This window comes from Hemitrygon akajei, chromosome 19, assembly GCF_048418815.1.
Source record: "Hemitrygon akajei chromosome 19, sHemAka1.3, whole genome shotgun sequence".
In the NCBI taxonomy this organism is placed as follows: Eukaryota; Metazoa; Chordata; class Chondrichthyes; order Myliobatiformes; family Dasyatidae; genus Hemitrygon; species Hemitrygon akajei.
This window is the reverse complement of record NC_133142.1, coordinates 43,334,118-43,358,720: the sequence shown is the minus strand read 5'-3', so window position 1 is coordinate 43,358,720 and position 24,603 is coordinate 43,334,118. Positions and strand designations below refer to the sequence as shown.

The 24,603-nt window shown below is 39.5% G+C and overlaps 1 long non-coding RNA gene across 6 annotated transcripts in view; it reads left to right on the top strand.

Annotated features, from left to right (window-relative positions):
- Positions 1 to 24,603, top strand: part of LOC140741897 (uncharacterized) — a 123,083-nt gene that overhangs the window by 50,422 nt on the left and 48,058 nt on the right. For 4 of the 6 annotated variants that reach the window (XR_012102163.1, XR_012102165.1, XR_012102164.1 and 1 more), the window contains exons 1-2: positions 4,266 to 4,385; positions 4,505 to 4,780. This is a non-coding gene — a long non-coding RNA (uncharacterized lncRNA). Of the gene's footprint in view, positions 1 to 4,265; positions 4,386 to 4,504; positions 4,781 to 24,603 lie in introns of those variants that run through there. The other 2 variants (XR_012102161.1, XR_012102162.1) reach the window with 2 other exon arrangements.

Genomic DNA, 24,603 nt, shown 5'->3' with positions numbered 1-24,603 from the left:
TAGGTTGTATTGTATCCTGCTGCTCTGCTTTGTATTCTATTAGCTCTATTGCACCTCTCTTTGTGCTTAATGTTCTGTACTTATCTAGTCCAAAGACCATGTTTTTATCCTTTGAAAATAGTTCTACTATTTGAATTAATTGCTGATGAAGAAGTGTATAATTTCAATTTGTCCATGTATAGAAAGTGGATCAAGTTATAATTCACTTCATTGTTTCTGAGTTGATACCTAATTTTTGTCCAATTCAGGAAATTAGAGAGCTGGTTTAAAGCAAGACAGATCCATAGTGGGGTTAGAGAATTACCCTGGAAAAAGCCTCAGTTTATTTTGTTAATGGTCGTTGTTCTTGTTTGGTTGTCAATAGACAGGGTGATTCTAGTATGCCAATATTTCATCAGGTGTTGAAAGAATTTCACTAGTATTGGGTGAAGTTTAATGACTTCTATTAACCATGACTGTGGGACAGAATCAAATGCATTTTGGTATTCAAAATAGCAACATGAAAGATTTCTGCTTTTCTGCCAGGCTTGATTTAGAATGATATATTATCAGTTGTTCTTAACATCCTTTCATTCCATTATTATTATTATTCACTTTTTGTATCTGCACAGTTTGTTGTCTTTTGCACACTGGTTGGATGCAGTCTTTCATTGATTCTATTGTATTTATTGGGAATATCTTCAAGAAAATGAATCTCAGGGTTGTAAAGTACATATGTACTTTGATAATACATTTACTTTGAGCTTTAGTGTATCTTTAATGGACGTGTCTGGATTCTGAATTTGTTCATGTTTGAACTTATGATGTCTTAAAAGTTATCTGAACTAAACGGACAGAACATAGAATATCGAACATAGAAAACCTACAGCACAATACAGGCCCTTCAGCCTACAATGCTGTGCCGAACATGTACTTACTTTAGATATTACCTATGGTTACCCATAGCCCTCTAATTTTCTAAGCTCCATGTACCTATCCAGGAATCTATTAAAAGATCCTATCGTATCCACCTCCACCACCATCTCCAGCAGCCTATTCCATGCACCCATCACTCTCTGTGTATAAAACATACTCCTGACATCTCCTCTGTACCTACTTCCAAGCACCTTACAACTGTGCCCTTTCATGTTAGCTGTTTCAGCCCTGGGAAAAACCTCTGACTATCCACATGATCGATGCCTCTAATCATCTTATATGCCTCTATCAGGTCACCTCTCATCCTCCACCGCTCCAAGGAGAAAAGGCCGAGTTCACTCAACCTATTCTCATAAGGCATGCTCCCCAATCCAGGCAACATCCTTGTAAATCTCCTCTGCACCCTTTCTATAGCTTCCACATCCTTCCTGTAGTGAACTGACCAGAACTGAGCACAGTACTCCAAGTGGGGTCTGACCAGGGTCTTATATACCTGGAACATTACCTCTTGTCTCTTGAACTCAATCCCACGATTGATGAAAGCCATTGTACCATATGCTTTCTTATCCACAGAGTCAACCTGCACAGCAGTTTTGAGTGTCCTATGGACTCGGACCCCAAGATCCCTCTGATCCTCCACACTGCCAAGAGTCTTACCATTAATACTATATTCTGCCAACATATTTGACCTACCAAAATGAACCACCTCACACTTATCTGGGTTGAACTCCATCTGCCACTTCTCAGCCCAGTTTTACATCCTATTGATGTCCCGCTATAACCTCTTTCACACTATCCACAACACCCCCAACCTTTGTGTCATTAGCAAATTTACTAACCCATCCCTCCACTTCCTCATCCAGGTCATTTATAAAAATTATGAAGAGAAGAGGTCCCAGAACAGATCGCTGAGACATACCAATGGTCACCAACCTCCATGCAGAATATGACCCATCTACAGCCACTCTTTGCCTTCTGTGGGCAAGCCAATTCTGGATCCACATAGCAAGCTCCCCTTGGATCCCATGCCTCCTTACTTTCTCAATAAACCTTGCATGGGGTACCTTATCAAATGCCTTGCTGAAATCCATATAGACTACATCTACTGCTCTACCTTCATCAATGTGCTTAGTCACATCCTCAAATAATTCAATCAGGCTCATAAGGCACAACTTGCCTTTGACAAAGCCATGCTAACTATTCCTAATCATATTATGCCTCTCCAAATGTTCATAAATCCTGCCTCTCAAGATCTTTTCCATCAACTTACCAACCACTGAAGTAAGACTCACTGGTCTATAATTTCTTGGGCTGCCTCTACTCCCTTTCTTGAATAAGGGAACAACATCTGCACCCTCCCCCCCATCCTCCAGAATCTCTTCTGTCCCCATTGATAACACAAAGATCACTGCCAGAAGCTCAGCAATCTCCTCCCTTGCCTCCCACAGTAGCCTGGGCACATCTTTCCGGTCCCAAAGACTTATCCAACTTGATGCTTTCCAAAAGTTCCAGCACATCCTCTTTCTTAATGTCTATATGCTCAAGCTTTTCAATCTGCTGTAAGTTAACACTACAGAACAGCTCGAGATGGAAAATCTGCAATATTATTAAGTCTTTTTGTGGATTGGAAGTAATTTTACTCTGTTCAGTACTAACTTGTGCTTAAGATGGAAGTAGCTGACACCAGTATTGGAGATGGACAATTGCACTGACATTGCTTAATGTGAAAAGCCAACTTGCTCACTAAAAAAGATGCATTTTTGTTCTTGTTTCTGATATTAACTTTACCAAACCGAGAGTTATATTGCCAACCTATGGCACAGAATGGCATTGTTGCATTCACAGTAGGGTCAAAAGCAAATGCACCGCTTGTGCCATAAGACACAGACTTATACTATCGCCATCTTTTCTTCAAAGACTAGATCACTTCTCTGTTTGCAGAACGCTTAAGTGTCAATACCCACTGTTTGAGCTAGGCTCCTCCTTTTTACCATGGAAGAGGTACTTCCATCTAACAAAGTAGATTAAACAACAGTCATTTATTTTTAGTTCAGTACTGTGCTTCAGCTTGTGGGTTGGAGAGCTTAGCTTGGTAAAACTGAAAGGCACCCTAGCCTTGGACAGTAAATATCCATCTCACCTCAAAATGCCTGAGGGAGACTCACTTAAAGGATGTATTATTGTACATTCACTGGAGTAAATACAGTGTTAATCTGCATTTGATTTCCACGGAGTAGATTGATGCTGAGAACGCATTCAAGATGTAGCCCAATTCCCCTCATGCCTTGGATGTATGCAGGAAATGGGAACGACCCCCCCCCCCAATCTGGTATTGTGATAAATGAAGAGGTCTTTTATCAAAATTGAACCAATTCTGGGTGTCGCCAACGCAAAACTAATGGCAAGGGAGTTGAGCCGGAGCACGAGGTAATGAAGTTTTGTCCTGGACATCAGTCAACTCGGTAGCATCTAGCACCTGCTTCCAAGGGAATACAATTTGACAACAATGTCAGTACAGGTTATAAATGAATGACATTTAGCTTGTTACACTGGGCTTAATCAGAGTTAGTCCGTTAATTGTCTGAGTACCGTTCAATAGCTTAAAGAGTCTGGCAAAACTTATCCTGTTAAATGATTGGGTAGCTTTGCATTTGATTTTGCTCCACCTCCCATCCTCTAATCTTCCCCACACTTTATTTCTTGAATCTCAGCCCCTGCCACTGCACCCCAATCAAACCACAGACAGAAATTTGCTCCGGTTCCACGACCCTGCAAGTGCTGGTTTCTGTTTACCCCGTTCAGCTGAGAATACAGAAGGTGGGAAATCGTTGGGGAGTGCAGAATAAAATGCCCGCTGTTGATGTACGGGGGCTGGTTAACGCTCTTTAACAAATGGGTGGCGGGAGAAGTCCTTCGGTGTTGTTTCTACTCACCTTTGTTTAGAGCCGACTGGACATTGTGGTGCTGGGTCCTGCGTGACAACCCGCAAACACTTGAAGGGTTTATTGTTCAGAGAGCCCACACTGGCGCTTTGTACACAAAATGTATTAACGACAACATTACAAATGTATTTAGACTTGAGAATACTGTGAGTGTATAGACTGGATGACACTACGAATGTAATGAAAAACCGTGTACTATTTTGTATTTATTGTAGATATTTTTTATGAATAAAGATTTTTTTTTGTAAATTGAAAGAAAACTGCCTTTTGTTCCCTGAAACTCACCATCCTGGTTGCCATGGCAATGAGCAAGTATGGCCGGCTTGCTGTATTACCATATCAATCCTGTCCAATGAAAACAGTTTAAAAAATAAGAGCTGGCATTTCAGTCCTGCTCCTGTCAAGAGAAAGAAAAGAAGCAACTCCTTGTTTGCTCTATTAACTGTCCCATTCAGACAGTGCTGATTGCAGTTTTTCTCTTCTCTGTTTAAAATACTCTAAATCCAGTAGAAAGGGGTCATAGCCCAGGTAAAGCTCCCTTTTATGCCAATGCTGCTTCCCCATTGGCTCGTCGGCTCGCATGCCAGCGGTGCTTTGTTCTCCCTGTGAGGCTGAAAGGAATGTTTCGTTTTTTTTCCCCTGTGCAGCCGCATTCACTAAAGCTCCTGGTGAAAGAGAAAAGGGGATTAGAGAGAAGTGCGGCGGAGTGCTGATGCAAGCTGATGGGGAGCATGTATCTGCGCCGGGGCCTCGCTCCGCCCCGACAGGCTGCCTCCAACAGCGGAGGAGGCAAGAGGAGGCAGCGCTCAAGTAAATACCGAGGGGGCAGGCTTCTCATGAACCAGCGCCGCAGTAGCCCACATCCAAGTTCTGTTGTGGGAGTCTAATCGGGAGTCTTTACTCATGACCAATGGCACTCTCAGGTAGGGTCAGCTCATTAACTTTCTTCTTGTTGCTTTTGCAAACTCTGAATGGGTCCGAGTGAAATAACAAAAAAAAACACGTCTAAAAGCAATAGTGTGCTTTGGCTGGGTGGGGGCAGTGAGATAGAGAAAGGGGCAATGCTATTCACTGTCGCTGAAGTGAAGATGCTAGGTAGAGAAAGTTAACAGCCGTGGTTCCCTGGAATAATCTAGTTCCAGCCTTCGTCAGTTGAAGATTAAGTGCTTTTCCGAATGTGCGTTCTTTGTTGTAACCTCTGCTGCTGTATTCTTGCTGTTCCCTGAATCCAAGCTGTATATATTTCCCCAAAGTGCTTGCTTGAAGGCAAGGTTTGTCATTTTGCTGTTGATCGTTTTCTTTATTTTGAGGGACAACATTTGTGATTAAAAAAAAACTCTCTAGCACTTTACATCCCTGACATGAAGTACCGGTGAGCTGAGTTGCAGTTCTTTATCTTTCCTGATTTTTTTTTCGCATATTGTTGGCCGAACTTCATCCAGTCCTAAAAGCTTTCTTTTCACCGGGGGATTGAAACAAATCATCAAAAATCACACTTAGAATTTCAGATTACCAGCAGCTGGACGAGGCACCACAGCTGCCGCCGCTTCGATTCCTAATCTTAGCTGATTTGTGCATCTTGTGTGGTTAAAGCAGTACCTTCAGCTGAAGATGTTGGTGTGCATGTGAGTTTAACAACCGAGAAGATGGAAAGGCAGAGGCTGGGGTAAAAGTCCGCATTTTTAGACTTTGTAACAACTTTTTCTTCCTGCATCTGCGTGGCTTTCCATTTGAAACGAACCTTTTTTTATTGAATGTGGTCCATGTGGAGGTCCTAGGAGTCAGCGTCTTTAGTAAAGGATCTGTGCTCATTTCTACTCTTTTATCCATAAATGATGGCTTTGTTTTACTTTCTTCCTTGGCCTATAAAATAAATAAATACTCTTTCGGCAAAGAGGCTGTGTTTGGTGTTTGTGGTATGTAAAGTTTCTGAATTCAGAGATTTTCTAGAGTAGAACACTTTGCATCTCATGAAGCATCCTGGGACCTGCCAGCACAGCTTCTACCTTCCCCAGTGAGGTTATCAGTAATAGAGAAATGTGTCACCTTTTGTCTTGACCAGCAGCTTCAATACACTAAAAAAAAACCCTATAAGGGTCTGAAACAAAGGGGAAAATGTAGTCCTTTAAAATTTTTAACCTTCCAGCAGGTGCAAGTAAAACAAAGAGTGCAGAATTCTTAAAATTGTATTTAAAGTATAACAAGACCAGGTAATCTGAAGAATGCCTTGACATTATTTTAAATACGTGTTTTGATTTTTCCCTCATATAATAATTAGCTTTACTAAAATGCTTCCAATAAGCATAATCCAGGCAAAAAAATCGTTATGTGTCATATGTTTATGGGCTATTATTTTGGTTGATAATCTGCTTCTGATGGATAAGGAGAGTCTTTTGATAATGCTAGACAAATCAGTGCTCAGAATATTAACAATGAAATATGAGTTGACTGAGACTGTCAGTGTCCACCATTTAGATGGATGGAGTGCCATTTCAATGTCCTATTAACCCATACGTTGCTCTGGTTCTTTGAATGCTATCAGACCATTTTTAACTAGTGTTCTCTCCTCGCTTTGCCTCTTCTCCTTTTTCTCTGTGCTTTTCCAATTTTTGCTTCCACCCTGAGCTCTTTTTCTTCATTACTGCCCTGATGTTGTCTCAGTATCTTCTTTCATCCGCTCTCTTAACTATTGAATGAAAACAATCTGCGGAAGATATGCCACCAAGCACTATCATACGTTTGCCAATCCTTACTGAAAATAGCATAGAAATGGAACTTGCAACAACTTTAATGAGCAAAGTTGATATTTTTTAAATCAAGCAAGGCAATGCAATGCAGGAAATGGTACAGACACAATAAACTGGCTTCTTTACATCTTGTAAAATTCTTTGCCTGTTTCCTACAAGGAGCTGGATGGTAGCTAAAAGTCAGAACCTGCACTGATGTCTCACTTTCCACTCCTGTGAGGTTGAAGAAGATATTGTGATCACACTAGCTGAAGTGATTTCAAAAATTACCCAACTAGGAATTAAACCTGTCTTTTCATCTGCTGGATTACACGGGCATTTTTAATATATGTTTTGTCTTATTTAGTTTACCATTAATTCCTAGCTTAACCTTTGTGTGTGTTTGGCATTGTGTGTCTGGGTACATATTAAATCCTCTTGCTTTGATACAGATACTGTAATTAAAGTATGACATTACATATTTAACATTAATATTTATATTTAACATTAATTCTGTTTCTAATTTTATTATAACCTCCCTCTACCAAAAGGCCCCAAAGTCACTTGTTACCACCTTGCAATTCAAAGCTTGAAGTGCTACTCAAATAGCAAATGAGTTTCCTATCTAGTCCAATGGCCTGATTCATCGATCTCCATTCTTTAACTGAAATGGTCCAAGCTGCTTTTGTTGCTGGTACTTGATTCTAGTGAGATTCTGTTTTTTTTCCCTTTACACTGGGGAAAATGTGTTGATGTTTCCTCCCTTTTTGCATTTGTTTCAAGCTGATATGAAAATCTTGACCAAGGATATGATCAGACAATGCATTTATATTTTATTTTTGTTATTTTCAAAATGAAAAATGGGGTCAATATTGAACCAGATTGATTAAAATTATAGAAGATGAATTGACCACTCTTTTTTCATGTACATCTTAAAATACTGTTTCCCACATCCCATCACCCTTCCCATTCTAGTATCCAGTTGTCTTTCATTTTATAGAGGAAGCTTTCTCTATTTTTATGTTCATGTTTTCTCTGTGAAGAAGCACTCCATGCAAAAGCTAAATTTGTTGTTTTTTGGTTGTTTGCATGGGCATTTCTTTTATACCCTTAGATTTATAGAAGGAAGCCAGATATTGCATGTAGATAAAGTGACCCTGTCTCTTTCCAGGCATGGCTGTTTAGTAAATGGATGGAGTGTAAGTCAGTAAACATTGACTAAATATTTCAGAGTATTGCATTTTAAAAGAAGCTTCTGAATGTAGATCAGTTGTGTATTCTTGTCTGGGAAGCTTGTACAGGAAGCTGGTATGCACATGGTAAATGAGTAAGGGGGAATATTCTGCAACAAACAAATATGTCAATGTAGTGATGATTCAAGTTTGAGAGCAAAGTGCATGCTCTTGTAGAAGTATGCACAGGGAATGTATTTTACGGAGATGTGCATCTTCTGTGGGGAATATGTCTTCACTTATCAGGCACTTCACCGCCTATGTGTACGGGGTTGACTGAAGTGAATGGCTGATTATTGGAAGTACATAATTTCAACAGTTGATGTTAGCGAATATCATCAATTCAGAGTGAGGCACTGCTTGTATGGGAAATGTGCACTGCATTGCATCTGGGAAATGAAAATTGTCTGTCCACACCCACATGATGCTACTTTTCATACCTTTCAGACTTTCTGTTGCAGATGGCATTCAGCTATACACAGAAACTTGACAATGAGACATGTACACATTATGAGCATGTTATTAGATTCTACCATATTGTATCTATCCAGGCATATACTTGTATTTTGTGATACAAGTTTATGCTATCATGCTTAAACATAAGAACTTTCCTCAACTAATTTTATGTTGCTTTTATTCATCACTTAACCTAAACTAACATTCTTCCCCTTCCCCTCTCCCTTTTCTGATTGTTCTCCTTCTATCCAAATTCTTTTCTTTGCCCTTCTTCTCTCCCTTGCGCACTGACCCCACCTACTTCTTAGCATCCGGTTTGCTATAATGGGAAAGAGGGGAGTGGAGTGTAAAAGCCCAGATAGTTCTAATAGGATGGTATTCTGTGTTGGCTCTTGATAATATTTACTCAAATTTTGTTCTCTTTGATGGGACCTCTTCTGTCACACCCATATTTTGGTTATATGTAAAATATCTTGTGACACTAGTTCACCGAGGCAAGGGACTTCTCCTATTCCCAAAAGGATGCAATAATATTTGTGTTTCCTTGCAAAGGCCAGTTATACTGCTACTAATGTTGCAATACAGTAGTTACTATTTTTCAAAAGCCTCTAATTACTTGAAAAGTACTTTGGCTGGTCCCAACATTATCAAAGCATCTATTTTAACGCGTCTGTTTTTAAAATTGTCTCCCTCTCGTGGGCACTCTTCTCCAATAAAACAAAATAAAATGCTCTTTCAAACTATCTAAGGGAGGATTCTCTAATCTTTATGTCTTCGGGTTTGGCCTGTGGAAAGATTTTACCTTGCGACTACATATTTGTTTATTCAATGTTTTTACATGTTTTGCAGGTCACGGGCAGTAACAATTCATGATGTATTAATTTACAATTGAATACAAAGATTTATAAGTGAGGCAATTGTGCTGTCAACAGTTTGTTCTAAATGTCATAATGCAATGGGTAAACTGGCATATAAGATTTACAAGTGCAAACAAGTGCACATTGACTGGCTTTGAGGAAGAAGCTAAGCATGATCAAAAAAAAAGCTCTTACAATCTTGAATCCCAAAATCAATAGAACGGTTCCCTCGTCTGCAACCAAGTGAAATATTTTTTTAAAACTTTCTCTATTCTTTATTGCTAACTGTATAAAACCAGGTGTGAGTGGTTAAGCATCTATCCTTGGTCACTTCCCTCAAATACAAAAGACTGCACCTGTACGTCGAATTCAATGGAACTGAAAGCAGAGTTCAATGATGCTGATCTGATGACGAACAAATCTGTGCATCCAAGTTTCAGTATATAAAACTGTAATTATTTTTTAATTTCAAAACTATGCAGTAAACACATTGAAACATATTTATTTCCAAGCAATGCAAAAGAAAATCATTTATCCAGACATTGCTTAAGCAAAACATAAATGACCCTCATTTTAATCGATTAGCTCCAACCTCTGTTACCACTGTGCTTTTAAGATGGAGGGTAATATCAGATGATCTGGTTGTCAAAAAGAAAGAATTTATTTATTTCTATATTTATTTATTGAGATACAGATTGGAATAGGCCCTTCTGGCCCTTCAAGTTGTGCCACTGATTTAATCCTAGGCTCGTCACAGGACAATTTACAATGACCAATTAATCTACCAATTAGCCGGCTGGTGGTGTAGTGGCCTCAACACTGGGCTTGAAGACAAATGGTCCTGAGTTCAAATCTGGCTGACTCCTTGCACACTTTCCATCCGTGCTGGGTAGTGTATGTAGCTAGCAACTCGGCCTTGTTAAAAAACAGTCAAATGCTATGGAAACATCAAACATGCAAAAAAAAACAAGGTGCGAAAAGTAACAGCAATTAACCCCACTGACCAATATTTGATTGTAAAGAGTCTTAAGCTTTGGTTGCCCCACTGCACATACAATCATTAAAAAATAATGCATATGATGTTGCGATTAGGAATGGTGTGAAGCACAACAATGCCCCACAAAAATAAAGAGAAAAAAAAATCACCAGATAACACTGCTGGAGGAGGAGTAATCATTTGGAAGGAATCTGGGGAAATATTACTGCTCATTTATCAAGAATTTTATGGTATCCATTAAACCCATCTGCATCCTGGACATAAACTTGGTGTAATAGCAGATTCAGAAGCCAGAACCTCTGACACAGCAGGGTTACCACAGCTCTGCACTGCTTTAGCAATTACGAGGACCAGAATTCTCATGACATGGAGACAGAATCCTATCTGCAATCATTCAACATGGACAGAATAGATTTTTGTGGGGTGTTGTGATTATAATAGCAAGATTGTAGCAGTTGGCAGGTCTGCAAAGTATTGAAAGAAAAAGGATATGTCCCAGCTTTGCCAGATGATTAAATTCTGTTGTGATGTTCAGCCGAGAAAGGGACAAAGTCCTTTTGGTTTATTCCCCGATTGGTGTCATGTGATCAGGGAGGAAACATTTGAATAGATAGTCTGTGAGAAAGGGAAGGAAAATTAGAAGACCCTCATTTTCTGACCACTGTTTGTCGACTGCTTCTGCAGTTTTATACAGATGGCCCATGCTGCTTGAAACCAATGTGGCAATTTTTAAGTTAAAATGAAGACATTAATTTCCATAATATTTCCAAGCAAACTTCTGAAGTTGGCTAATCCACTATACAGAATCTAGAGTCCCAAAGCTTCCCTGTGGGTTTCTCAGATAAAGCGGGAACATGTGGTCAATTCAGTGTTACGGAACACTGTTCATCTGTGTGGTTGCCATCTTGTAATTAGTCTTCGTCACTTCTTACTACTTTTAGATAATTTCTTTTGTACATATAGATGTTTTGCTATATTAGAAACTATAAGGTCTAAATATTTCATGATCAGGGCACATATTTTCTTGTTCGTGCATGTAGATTTTATATTACTTTACATACATTTAAAAGTTAAGGTTAACCAGTAAATTGATAGTTAATGTACATCTGTTTCAGTTAACTTAACACCACTTTAGCATGCCACCATTGAGTTAGTGCCCTGTATGTGGCTTGATGATCACCACAGAGAAGGATAAGGATTATAATTGCAATGGGCTGCTGTCACCACCATAACTTCTACTCTTAGCTCATGCACCATCTTGCCTTCATTTTCCCTGATTTGAAATCCTGGACCTTCTCAACAGTGATGAAAGCTGGATGGTGGTGTGGTGGCTAGCCCTGCTGCCTCATAGCTCTAGGAACTCAAGCTAAAACCTGATCTCCAGTGCTCTCCGTGAGGAGTTTGCATGCTGTCCCTGTGACAAAGCAGGTTTCTCCAAATTACTCCAGTTCCCTCCCCTAGGTTGCAAAGGCACTCTGACAGGTTAATTATCTACAATATGTCAGCATTTGGTGTAGGGAAGTGGTGAAAGAAAATCAGATGCCCATTAGTGTCGTGGTTATCACATCACTTTTCAGTGCCGGTGATCACTGATCGGGGCTCAAATGCAGCCACTGCCTGTAAGGAGTTTGTACGTTTTCTCTGTCTGTGTGGGTTTCCTCTGAGTGCACTGGCTTCCTCCCACATTCCAAAGACGTACAGTGAGGGTTAATGAGTTGGAAGAATGTTATGCTGGCACCGGAAGTGTCACAACACCTGTGGGCTGCCGATCACAATCCTTGTTGATTTGATTTGGTGCAACGAACATATTTTGCTGGCAGGTTTTGATGTACATGTGGCAGGTGAAGCTAATCTTTATTTTAAAGAATCACTGTTGAGTTGATGAGCATGTGAAAGAGAATAAACTGCAGGGTTACGTAGAAAAGGGTCAATAGGATTTGCTGTGCTGAATGAATGGAACAAAAAGGTACCTCTTGTGTTATAATAAACAAATACTGTTAGACTGATGTATTTTGCGGACGATAGTAATTGACCACCAACTTTCAAGCAATGTTCATATCCAGACATGTTTTCTTTAAACTTCAACAGAAAGCAAAAGAGTTGCAAACATCTGCCCTTGTATGGCATACAGGCTATCTATGGAAAATACTTGAGTCATCCATCATAACTAAATAGATGGCAGATATGAGCATTGCAATGACCAAAATATAGCTGGAGTACGAGGCATGGGGGGCCTCCCCCAGGGCTGTGTGCTCAGTCCTCTGCTGTTCACTCTGCTGACCCAAGACTTGCTGCAACACACAGCTCGAACCACATCATCAAGTTCACCGATGACATGACCGTGGTGGGTCTCATCAGCAAGAATGATGAGTCAGCTTACAGAGAGGAGGTGCAGCGGCTAACGGACTGGTGCAGAACCAACAACCTGTCTCTGAATGTGAACAAAACAAAAGAGATGGTTGTTGACTTCAGGAAGGCACGGAGCGACCTCTCCCCGCTGAATATTGACGGCTCCTCAGTAGAGATCGTAAAGAGCACCAAATTTCTTGGTGTTCACCTGGCGGAGATCTCACCTGGTCCCTCAACACCAGCTCCATAGCAAAGAAAGCCCAGCAGCGTCTCTGCTTTCTGCGAAGGCTGAAGAAAGTCTATCTCCCACCCCCCCATCCTCATCACATTCTACTGGGATTGTATTGAGAGCATCCTGAGCAGCTGCATCATTGCCTGGTTCGGAAATTGCACCATCTTGGATCACAAGACCCTGCAGCAGATAGTGAGGTCAGCTGAAAAGATCATTGGGGTCTGTCTTCCCTCCATTACAGACATTTACACTACACGCTGCATCCGCAAAGCGAACAGCATTATGAAGGACCCCACGCACCCCTCACACAAACTCTTCTCACTCCTGCTGTCTGAGAAAAGGCACAGAACCATTCGGGCTCTCATGACCAGACTACGTAGCAGTTTCTTCCCCCAAGTCATCAGACTCCTCAATACGAGAGTCTGGACTGACACCAACTTACTGCCCTCTACTGTGCCTATTGTCTTGTTTATTATTTATTGTAATGCCTGCACTGTTTTGTGCACTTTATGCAGTCCTGGGTAGATCTGTAGTCTAGTTTTTTTTTCTGTGTTGCGTTTACATAGTTCAGTGTAGTTTTTGTACTGTTCCATGTAGCACCATGATCCTGAAAAATGTTGTCTCATCTTTACTGTGCACTGTACCAGCAGTTATGGTCGAAATGACAATAAAAAGTGACTTGACCTGAGTTATCTTCATGGAGATTGAAATTATACATAGACTAATCAGGGAAAAATAAAACAATAAATGTAATTTGATTTATTAATTCTACTGAAGTAATAATATGCCAAGATTGTGCAATAGTTCTCATGGATTATAAATTAACAAGTGTAACACAGACATACTGAAAAGAATGGGAAAAGAGTAAAGGGAACTTCAGATTGCCTAGCCTAATATCAGTCTTCAGAAAAATACTGAGGATTAATTATTAAGCAAGCAGTAATATAGCACTTGGGAAATCATAATATGATTATGTAGAATCAATGTGACATTATTAAAGAGAAATCATGCTTGACAAATTTAATATTTTTTTGAGAGTATGATGATAGCAGGTCAGGTAAAGGAGATCAGTGGTGATAATATATCTGAAGTTTTGATGTTGTCACAGTGAAGACTGTAACAGACTGGTTAAAGGGCCAAAAGCAGACAGGAAGAATACACATACTATTACAACACACACAAAATGCTGGTGGAACACACGGCCCGAAACGTCGACAGTGCTTCTCCTTATAGATGCTGCCTGGCCTGCTGTGTTCCACTAGTATTTTGTGTGTGTTGTTTGAATTTCCAGCATCTGCATATTTCCTCGTGTTTACACATACTATTTGTAGTTTGACAAATGTTACTTATGGGTATGAAAAAGATCTATGCTGTGGTCTCATCTGTTTGAAATCTATATAAGAACTTGCGTGAAGAGACTAATGTAACGTATTGAAATTTGGTGGTCATAGCTGGAGAAGTTATGAAGGAAGGTAAAAATTCTCAAAAGGATAATGACTGACTCCAACCAACTCCAAATGTGAGCAAGAGCTTAGCAGCTGGTATGAAATATAATAAACTGTGGGATTATTCTCTTTGGATAGAAAAATAAAGAACTGGGGTATTTTTAAATTGGGGAAAAGATATCAAATGTTGATGTTCCAAGGAACCTGTTTTTTTTTTCCGTCTGTGACAAATGTTGTCAATTACAAGTACAACAAGCAATTAAGAAGACAAGTGATTGGTGTATTTTAATGCAAGATTGTTGGAGATTCACAGAATATAAGGGAATCTGGCTTAAATTACTTAGGGCTTTGGCTTCTAAAGAAAAAAAAATTAGTCACATGTACATCAAAACATACAGTGAAATGTGTTGTTTTGTGCTAACAACCAATGCAGTCCGAGGATGTGCTAAGGGCAGCCTCCAAGTGTGGCCATGCTTCCAGCGCCAGTGAAGCATGCCCAAAACTTATTAACTCTAACCCATACTTCTTTGGAACATGGGAGAAAACTGGAGCACCTGGAGGAAACCTGTGGGGAGAACTTACAAACTCCTTATAGGCCGTGACAGGAAGTGAACTGGAATTACACTGCCACTGTAAAGAGTTATACTAACTGCTAATCTATGATGCTGCCTTCTGTAGTTGCCTAGATAACGTAGAAAGAAAATGCTGTTTCCTCCATGGGGTGGTACTCACATTCTTTGGATTGTTATCTGACACAAGCATTTTTAAGGAATAGATTGAGTAGAAAATTTGTAATGTTCTCTGATTTAAAAGAATTAAAAAGAATCTATTGAAGTGTACAGATTCTAATGGAGTTTGAGCAGGTAAATGTTATGATTTGTGCAGTAATACACAACTCGAAATACATCATCAAGTTCGCTGATGATGGAACTCATCACTGGTGGGTCTCATCAGCAAGATCGATCAGTCAGCACACAAACAGGAGCTGCAGCGGCTAACAGACTGGTGCAGAGCCAACAATCTGCCTCTGAATGTGGACAAAACAAAAGAGATGCTTGTTGACTTCAGGAGAGCAAGGAGTGACCACTCTCCGCTGAACATTGATGGCTCCTCCATTGAGATCGTTAGAGCACCAAATTTCTTGGTGTTCACCTGGTGGAGAATCTCACCTGGTCCCTCAATACCAGCTCCATAGCCAAGAAAGCCCAGCAGCATCTTTAGATTCTGCGAAGGCTGAGAAAAGTCCATCTCCCACCCCCCCCCCCCCCCCCGATCCTCACCACATTCTATAGAGGATGTATCGAGAGCATCCTGAGCAGCTGCATCACTGCCTGGTTCAGGAATTGCACTGTCTCGGATCACAAGACCCTGCAGCAGATAGTGAGGTCAGCTGAGAAGATCATCAGGGTCTCTCTTCCCACCATTACAGACATTTACACCACATGCTGCACCCGCAAAGCAAACAGCATTTTGAAGGACCCCATGCACCCCTCATACAAACTCTTCTCCCTCCTGCCATCTGGCAAAAGGTATTTGGGCTCACACGATCAGAATGTGCAACAGTTTCTTCCCCCAAGCTATCAGACTCCACAATACCCGGAGTCTAGACTGACATCTACATCATTTATTATTACTGTATATTGAAATTTGTCCTGTACTGTTCCTATTGTCTTGTTTATTATTTATTAATTAATTATTGTACTGCCCTGCACTGTTTTGTGCACTTTATGTAGTCCTATGTAGGTCTGTAGTCTAGTGTAGTTTTTGTATTGTTTTACGTTGTCTAGTGTAGCCTTGAGCTGTCTTACATAGTCTAGTGTAGTTTTGTGTTGTTTCGTGTAGCACCATGGTCCTGGAGGACGTTGTTTCATTTCTACTGTGTACTGTACCGGCAGTTTATGGTCGAAATTACAATAAAGAGCGACTTGACTTGACTTGAAGCTGGGCTGGTGGTGAAGAAGGCTTTTTGCTGACTGGCCTTAATCAGTCAGGGCAATAAGTAAGAAAGCTGGAATGTTATGTTGCAGTTGTACAAAATGTTGGTCAGGCTGTATTTGGAATATTATCTTCAATTTTTGTCTCCATGCTATGGAAAAGACTGCATTGAACTGGAAAGAGAGCAGAAGAAATTTACAAGGTATTTAAGTGACTGAGTTATGGAGAGAGGTTGAGCAGGCTGGGACTTCTTTCACTGGAGCATGGAAGAATAAGGGGTGATTTTATACAGGTGTATAATATCATGAGAGGCATAAGTGGCATGAATGTGCTCAGTGTTTTTTTTCCCCAGAATTAAGGGAATCAAGAGCTCGATGTTGTAGGTTTAAGGTGAGAGGAGAGAGATTCAATAGGAACCTGACGGGTAATTTTTTTTCACCAGGAAGGGTGGTCACTAAGTAGAATGAGCTGCCAGAAGAAGTGGTTGAGGCAGGTTCATTAACGCCATTTAAAAGGTGCTTGGACAGGTCCATGGCTAGGAAAGGTTTAGAGGGATATTAAAGAAACACTGGCAAATGGCACTAGCATAGATGGGAACATTAGTCAGTTTGGACTTGTTTGGCCAAAGGGCATGTTTCTGTACTGTATTACTCCATGATTATAAATTAAGGCCAGATTTTTTGAAAACAGGGGTAACTATATTTGACCAAGATGAAGAGAAAATTCTTCAGATGGAGGACTAGAATATTTAGAATTCTTGACTGCAAAGTGCTATTGCTTCTTAATTATATACATTTATATTTGAGATTGATAGATTTTTGAACTTTACAGAAGTCTAAGGTTTCTGGGAAAGCAATGAGATCAAAGATTAACCATGTTCTTATTAAAGGACTCCTTACTCCTTTGCTACTTGTACTTCTTTCATCTATTTCCTGTTTCTTTTGCTGCCAGAACAAACTGTGATTTAATTTTGAGAATTTCATTACTTTCTTGATATCCTGGCCTAGAGGAATTCATTTAGAGTGAGATCTTCCATTTCGGTAGTTCATTAATTGGCCTTGCTTTTCTCTTTACCTTTAGAGATGCTGTTAAAATTGTTACTCTCACAATCATGTTTAAATTGTTTAACATGGGTAGTGATTTATACTTAGGATCAAATAATTAGTGTGGATCAAATGTGGCACAATTCATTTGGTTGGTAGTAATTATCAATAGTATTAGCGAAAATAAAAGTTCAAGAGATTTGCTCTAGTGCCTTTGTTTCTTTACCCTCACACTGTTGCTCCTTTCTGCCACTGATTGCTTCTTCCTTATTGCAACCATGTTCATGCTCAGCTGATACTTGAACTGTTGCCAGTTTTTGTGCAGTTTATATTAAGTCCTTAGTTTAAAACCTGTCTAGGTTCAAGGCTCAAGGTGATATATTATGGCAAAATAACCCCAATTAATGGTAAAAGAAAATAAAATGTTAATTTTGAAACCCTTTCACAAACCTGGAAAAGGTGAGAACAATGGTGATTTTTTCCCCCCCAAAAATCTTGGGTATAGACAATTTCTGTAAATGCCTGAAAGAGTTCAACTCTGGCTGGCGGAGTTTCAAATAACTCATGCATTCAGTAACTAATTACGTTGTAACTTTAACTGTCTAACAACCAATGCAAGTTACAATATAACTGCTGGCATTTAAATAATGGGATTCTATTAATGACAATGCGATCTTAATTAAAAAAGAAGCAAGGTTTATCATTTATGTAGTGTGGTGTAATTTACTGGTGATGCTCCATTATAAATCATGACATAATGAAAAGGGCACTGCCAGGACCCTGGGGAAGAGAACTAACAAGCAGTGAGAGAACGTATGGGAAGGCTGTCAGGTTGTAGCTGTGATACGGAAACAAAACAGAGCCGAGTTATTACAGGGATGCAGCTACAAAAGTCACCATGCACCGTTGAGGAGCAGGATCCTGAAATAGTGATGGACGGGTAAAAAGAATGGAAATGAGATAGGACTAGGAAATGGAGAGTCGGTAGAGACAGGAGATGAGATGGAGAACATTATTGGTGACAGCACATGACAATATGGTTGTAAAACACAGAGAGAGAAACACCAAAATAGAAAATGGAAGCAAAATAAAGTAAGAAGGGATAAAGGTAGTGAAGTAAAATGGATGACTAAATTTAATAAAAATTCTATGGATTGATGGGCAGGTAAGAAAAAACAATGTACTTATTTTAACATAGACCATTAACTTCATCTATTTGAGTATTTCTACATGAAATAACTTTTATAAATATGGACTTTAGAAAGGCCTTCAATAAAGTCCTACATTTCGGGTTGAGTCCCATGGAATGCAGGGAGAGCTAATTAGGTGGATTCAAAATTGGTTCAGATGTTGGAAGCAAAGGGCAATTTTTGAAGGATAAATTCTCAGAAAGGAGGCCAGTTCTGGTGGTGTGCTACAGGGGTTGTTATTGGAACCCTTGTTATTCTTAACTTATAAAAAGAAATTGGATGTAAATGAATAGAACTTGATTAATAAGTTTGCAGATAACACAAAATTAACAGGGGTTATTGACTGTGAAGAAGGTTATCATAGATTACAAGGGGATCTTGATTAGTTTGGGAAGTGGAGAAAATGGGTTTTAATATGGATTAGTGCAAAGTGATGTGCTTTGGGAAGGCTAGACTTGTACAGTGAATAGTAGAGTGTGATGGAACAGAGGGACTTCGGAATGCAAATGTATTTTTGATCAAAAGCACCTCAACAGGCAGATAGCATGATAGAAAAGGCTTTTAGCATGCCGCCCTTCATCAGTCAGGCCATTGAATATAGGAGTTGAGACATTATGTTGCAGTTGTCTAAGTTGTTCATGAGGATGTTGTGTGCAGTTTTGTACATGCTACTAAAGGAAAGGTGTGGTTAAGCTAGAAAGAGCACAGAAAATACTTCCAAGGATGTTGCTAGAACTAGAATGTCTGAGTCATAGGGAGAGATTGGCCAGGCTAGGTATTTATTCCTTGGAATGGAAGAGAATGGGGAGCAACCTTATGGAAATTATGTGAGACATAGATAAGTCTGTATGGTAACTGTTTTCTCTTAAGTAAGAAAGTTCAAAAATGGGGGGGGGGGGGCATATGTTTCAGGTAAGAAGTGAAAAATGTAAAAGGAACCTGTGGAGCATACTTCTCACCAGAGGGTGGTGGGTATATTGAACGAGCTGCCAGAAGATGTTTTGAGGTAGGTACAATAATATAATTTAAGAAGCACTTGTACATACAAATGGAGGAGTGGGGCTTAGAGAAATATGGGTTGAACGCAAGAATTGGGATTAGCTGGGTGACATCTTGTTGGGTTGAAGAGCTTGGATCAGTAATGTATTGCTCCATAATGCTATGCCTCTAAATTGCAATCATCATTTCTTTAAAAAAAATCTTCAGAGTCCACTTTTTTAACCACGCTTTTGATTATTCGTACATCTTCTTCCAAAGTTCAACATCAGTACCCTATGTAACCTATGGAGCATACTGGCAGGTTCTTCATTTTTAAATCACCATATAAATGTAAATCATTATGCAGCTGTGAGATTATTTGTGGCACAGAGACTAAGTCTTGCTGTGTGTGGACTGACACTAGCCCAAATTGTTCATGAGAAAGTGGTTCAGTATTGGATCTCCAGAGGGAGGTAGCTGAGCCTATTTTTCTGCCTGGTAGATTAAAACTGCTTTCAAAATGGAATCAGCCCTATTTTGAACAAATCTGACAGAACAGTGTTATTTTTGTTAAAGGAAACCGACCACTCTTGTTGAGTACAACAAGATCAAAGGAGCAACATCAAAGGGCCGTTTTGTTAAATGGACATGTGAAATCAGAACTGGCTCGTCTCTCCTTGTATCATCACTTATTTTCAGTAGAAACATTTTCTATCACTCTATTTGTATTCTCCATTCTGACATTCAACAATGGAGTCTGAGTGCAATATTATCCTCACTGCTGTAAGGCCAGGAGACAAGTTCTATTTGTTGTCAGGCACAGTATAGATTGACTATTTGAAAGGTCAAACTGAGCAACCTTGGGCAAATAGGCATAAAGGCATTTAAATTACTTCTAGATCTCAGAGATTCCTCTGTTTATTAATTACTAGGCTGTTGAATTGATGACGCACAGTTCAGTGTGACACTTTTCATTTGAGTCCCGAAACTTTACTTCTCCGCATAAACATGTTAATGAGAATCCCAGGGTCTTGTCTTCATGGTTACTGCAGACACATTTTAAATTATTCTTGCTTTTCAGTGGCTGCTCTTAGCAGTCAATGCTTCTGGGCACTGGCAGCAGCTACTGGAGACAAATTATCTTTCAGCTGAACAAGGATGAAGCTTCTGTTTAAGAAGCAAATGGAGATAAAAACACAGAAGGAGACAGGCCATTCAGCCCAATGAAGCTCACTCCTTTATGGTCAGTTTGCAATTTTAATTAATTCAGGAGATTATTCTGAACACTTAGCATTCTATGAATAAAAGAGGCATGAGTATTTTTTAGTTAGTTAATTTTTCTGGGTGAGTGATGTAGCTGGTAGAGTTAGTATCTTGCAACACCAAGAAGGCAGGTTCAATCTTAACCTCTGGTGCTGTCTCTGTGTATTTTTTGTATTTTCCACATGACTGGGCTTCCACCAGTTGCTCCATTTTCTTCCTTCAGCTCAGAGATATGTGGGTTATTACTGCAGTAAAGAGTACAGGTAGCAGTAGAATCTGGGAGGATTGATGAAATATGTGGAGAATAAAAAGATATGGGATTAATATAAGATTAGTAAAATGGTAGGCAGAGGCTTGGTAGGCTGAATGGCCTGACTCTATGCTGTATCTCAATGGCTGTAGTTATACTCATCATCTTCACCAAGGATTGTTATTGCTTTTCTTTCTCTTTGATCCTCTTGAGTATTTCAGCATGAAGCTCAATGGGTCCTGCTACACCCTGCTTTTGGTCTCTGTCAAACCTGGCTGTGCTAGGAATTTGGGTAAAAGAGCCACCACTAATCCTAACCCTTTCCCATCACAATGCAGGCTGATGTCTTTCAACTGCTTCCAGTCAGCTCTTCCAAATTCCGCAGCACAATGTGCGCATTGTGCTCGTACAATGTATTACGTCATAGCATTGCCAGCTTTGGATTGCTGATCAGTGCTGGCCTGCCTCTGCGCACTTTGCTGAGGAAGACATTGGCCTTAACAAGAGCACAAATGCCTTGTTTATAGGAGATCTTGTACAGTGACAATGACAACCATTTGTGCCTCTGTTGCTCCCACTCAGCTGTCCATCCACGTACTCATTCAATGGAATCAGTTCAATGAGATGGGCGCTACACTAAGGGATTTACAAGGGATAATCTTCAGGTTGTCACTAAGGTGTGAAACGGTGAGGCATTCCTTATTGTTTTCTTGATATGGGCATGGTTAACCTTTACTCTGGCATCACTTGCTCAGTTTTCTAGAGGCTATTGTAGGAGAGCTGCTTTCATTCAAGCTGTAGCAATTAATGAAGAAGGCTCTATATTATCATCTCCTTGCTGCTCAGTTCTCACAAATTGAGAATAAATATATGCAAGAAATGACCACCCAAAGAACTGGATGACTGTTTTCCTAGGGTGAGAGGAGGAAAGTTTACAAGAGATTTGAGTCAAGGTTTTTGTTTTGCATAGCGTAGTAGCAGCCTGGCAAACACTGCCAAGGGAAGCAGATCTAATGGCAATGTTTAAGAGGCATTTAGATAGACACAGGAACAGATGGGGAATGGATTGATGGAGACCATGTGTAGTTTAAATCGGCAACATGGTTGTCAAGGACATTACAGCTGAAGGGCCTTTTACTGTGCTGTACTGTTCTGTGTTCTATCTCTGAATTAGTCCATGTCCAAGGGTTTTCTCAGTAAAAGTTCATAAGTTCTCCTGCAAAGACAGGGATTATCCTAATCATTTCTGATCACCAAAGGAGCTCAGTGTAACTTAGTTCCTTCCACCTAGGAGGAAGGGTGAGTCTTACACATGTATACAAGCCTTATAAAGTCCTATTTCCATAGTTGTGCACCCTTGTGTTGATTAAAAGCTGAGCACATTCTAAACACAGGAAGAAGGTAATTGCCTTTTCTGTAAAGTAGATGCTGCTGTACATCCATGCTGCACCACAAGGTTAGTTCTACTTCCTTTTTAAACCATTGGAATGTGATGGGCATGCAAAAGTTATATGTATTGTAGAATCCTATCAAGATTTCTCTGCCTTCTCTCCCCAGCTGTGCTCTGCCAAGACCATTAAGGCTGGATCCTGATTATCAAGTCAGTCAAACTCTTTCATTCAGAAGGGGACAATAGATGTCTTTTGCAAACTAGATGCACTACATTTGACAGGTAGACAATATATCCAACACAAGAGAACCGGCCAGCAAGAATAGATGAAGGATATTTACACTGCAAATTTGAAGTATTAACACCATCCTATAGGGCTGGTAGCGATAAATGTTGCTTAATTCCTAAAGGTTGTTTGTGAGAAAAGAACATTTAATGTGGCTCTGTAACACATAACTCCAACATATCACAAATGGTTGATTCTCTATCTAGGATTGTATACATGGAATGACCATTGACAAATAGTGCCAGAGAATACTCTTGCCCAACAACCAGGAATGTTGTCAGGAAACAAAGGCAGAAGGGAGATATGAAGCAAATAAATAGCCTGACTAGTTTGTGTGTTATCCCAGAACATCCAAGCAGCTGAGATAGAGGAGCAAGAATAATTTGCTCAGTTCATCATGTCTGCACTGCTAATCGCTAGCATCTTTCACTCCAGCGCTGCACAAATGTCATATGCTTTAATACCCCTAACATCCGAAAAGCTATTGTTAGTGACCGAGTCTTTACAGCCCTCTTTGCTTGAACATTCAATTGCAAGCTGGTAAATCTATTGCAACTATATTTCATTATAGGTTGTGAGATCAGATTTGTAAATAATATTCCAAGTGTGATCTCACTAGAGCCTTTTATAATTGCAATGAAAAATATTGTATTCAAATCCTCTAGCAAGGAAGACCAATATACTGGTCTTTCTAATTGCTTGCTGTATGTGTATATAAAACTACACTCTTTTTCATGCTACTTACAAATATACTCTGTTTTTCTGGGTTTTTTTGTACCAAAGTGGAAGCCCTTACATGTTTTATATTACATTCTATGTCCTCATCCATTTTCTTAGCCTGTCTTTATCCCCTGAAGCTTTAGGATGAAAATATCCTAAACATTACCACACTGCAGGAGGTATAACAAAATAGAAGATTAAACTTTTTAAGGTAAGTTAAAGGTTTTCTGTCTGATTTTTATATGTTGACTAAGTCAATTAGCTTTATCTGTGGAAACTGGAAAAAAAGCATGGTTACTGAAAGGTGACTATTAATAACTCAAATTCTGTGGATTTCACAAATCAGGAGTATTATCTCAACTATGTTAGGACATGATTGTTTGTCTCCTTTAGCATATGTCCACTGACAGTAATCAGATCAGAAAATTCTGATATTGTAAAAGATGTTGGCATCGAACTCCAGCATGTGAGACTGCCTGTTTTTAACCGATGCTCTCTGAAAAGGAAAGGGTTAATAGCAGTCTTTTCATTCCAGTGCCTCAGGCTAGTTTATTTTTATTTGTTTATTTGCAGCAAGCACAAAATTTGTGAATTGATTGATTCAAACAGTTAGACTATTCATGAAGGACGTGGTTTCCCTTCCTCCCCCTTACAATGCAAAGTAAATTACATGAGATACAATGTCAGTTATTCCCCATTGTTCAAAATTTTAATGTCTCTTTTTCAATAGTTTTCCCTAGATTACATGTTGCATATTTTCCTGACACATTTTATTGGGGTGAACAATGGTAACCAGCAGCTGATTTGAATGAATAGCCTAGGCTTGCACGCTTTGCAAGCAAAATTTATTTGGCAGAGTTCTGATGTGAAGTTGCTCTTTGATCATAAGAACTGAAAGCACTTGCAGCATTACCGAGATTCAAAATTTAATTTCTCTTGAAGTATGATTAATGTTTATGTTTAAAAAACAGAAAATGCATGCATAGCAAGATCCTCCAAAATGCAAATATGATTAACAGTCTAACTCTATTTCAGCTAAATTATTTCATCTCCAACAGTGCCTCACTTCCTCCATTGTGTTCTGGTTTGTTGTCCTGAATTGTGAACACTGTTCCTGGATTGAGTTTTGAAATGGCTACTCTTTGATTCTGAGGCAAGAGTTCTTAAACATTGGAACTATGTAGTGTGTGAGTGTATGTATGTAATTTTATATATACAATTTTTTATTAAAATCTTTATGCTGCAAGTTGCATTTTATGGCAAATCATACAAGATGAGGGACTAATCATTGGAAGCAAGTACATGGGGATCTCTCCTCACAGAGGATGGTGAGTGTCTGGCATCTTCTATCCTGGAGGTTTGAGGGCATAAAGATGAGATAGGTTAATATTTTGCAA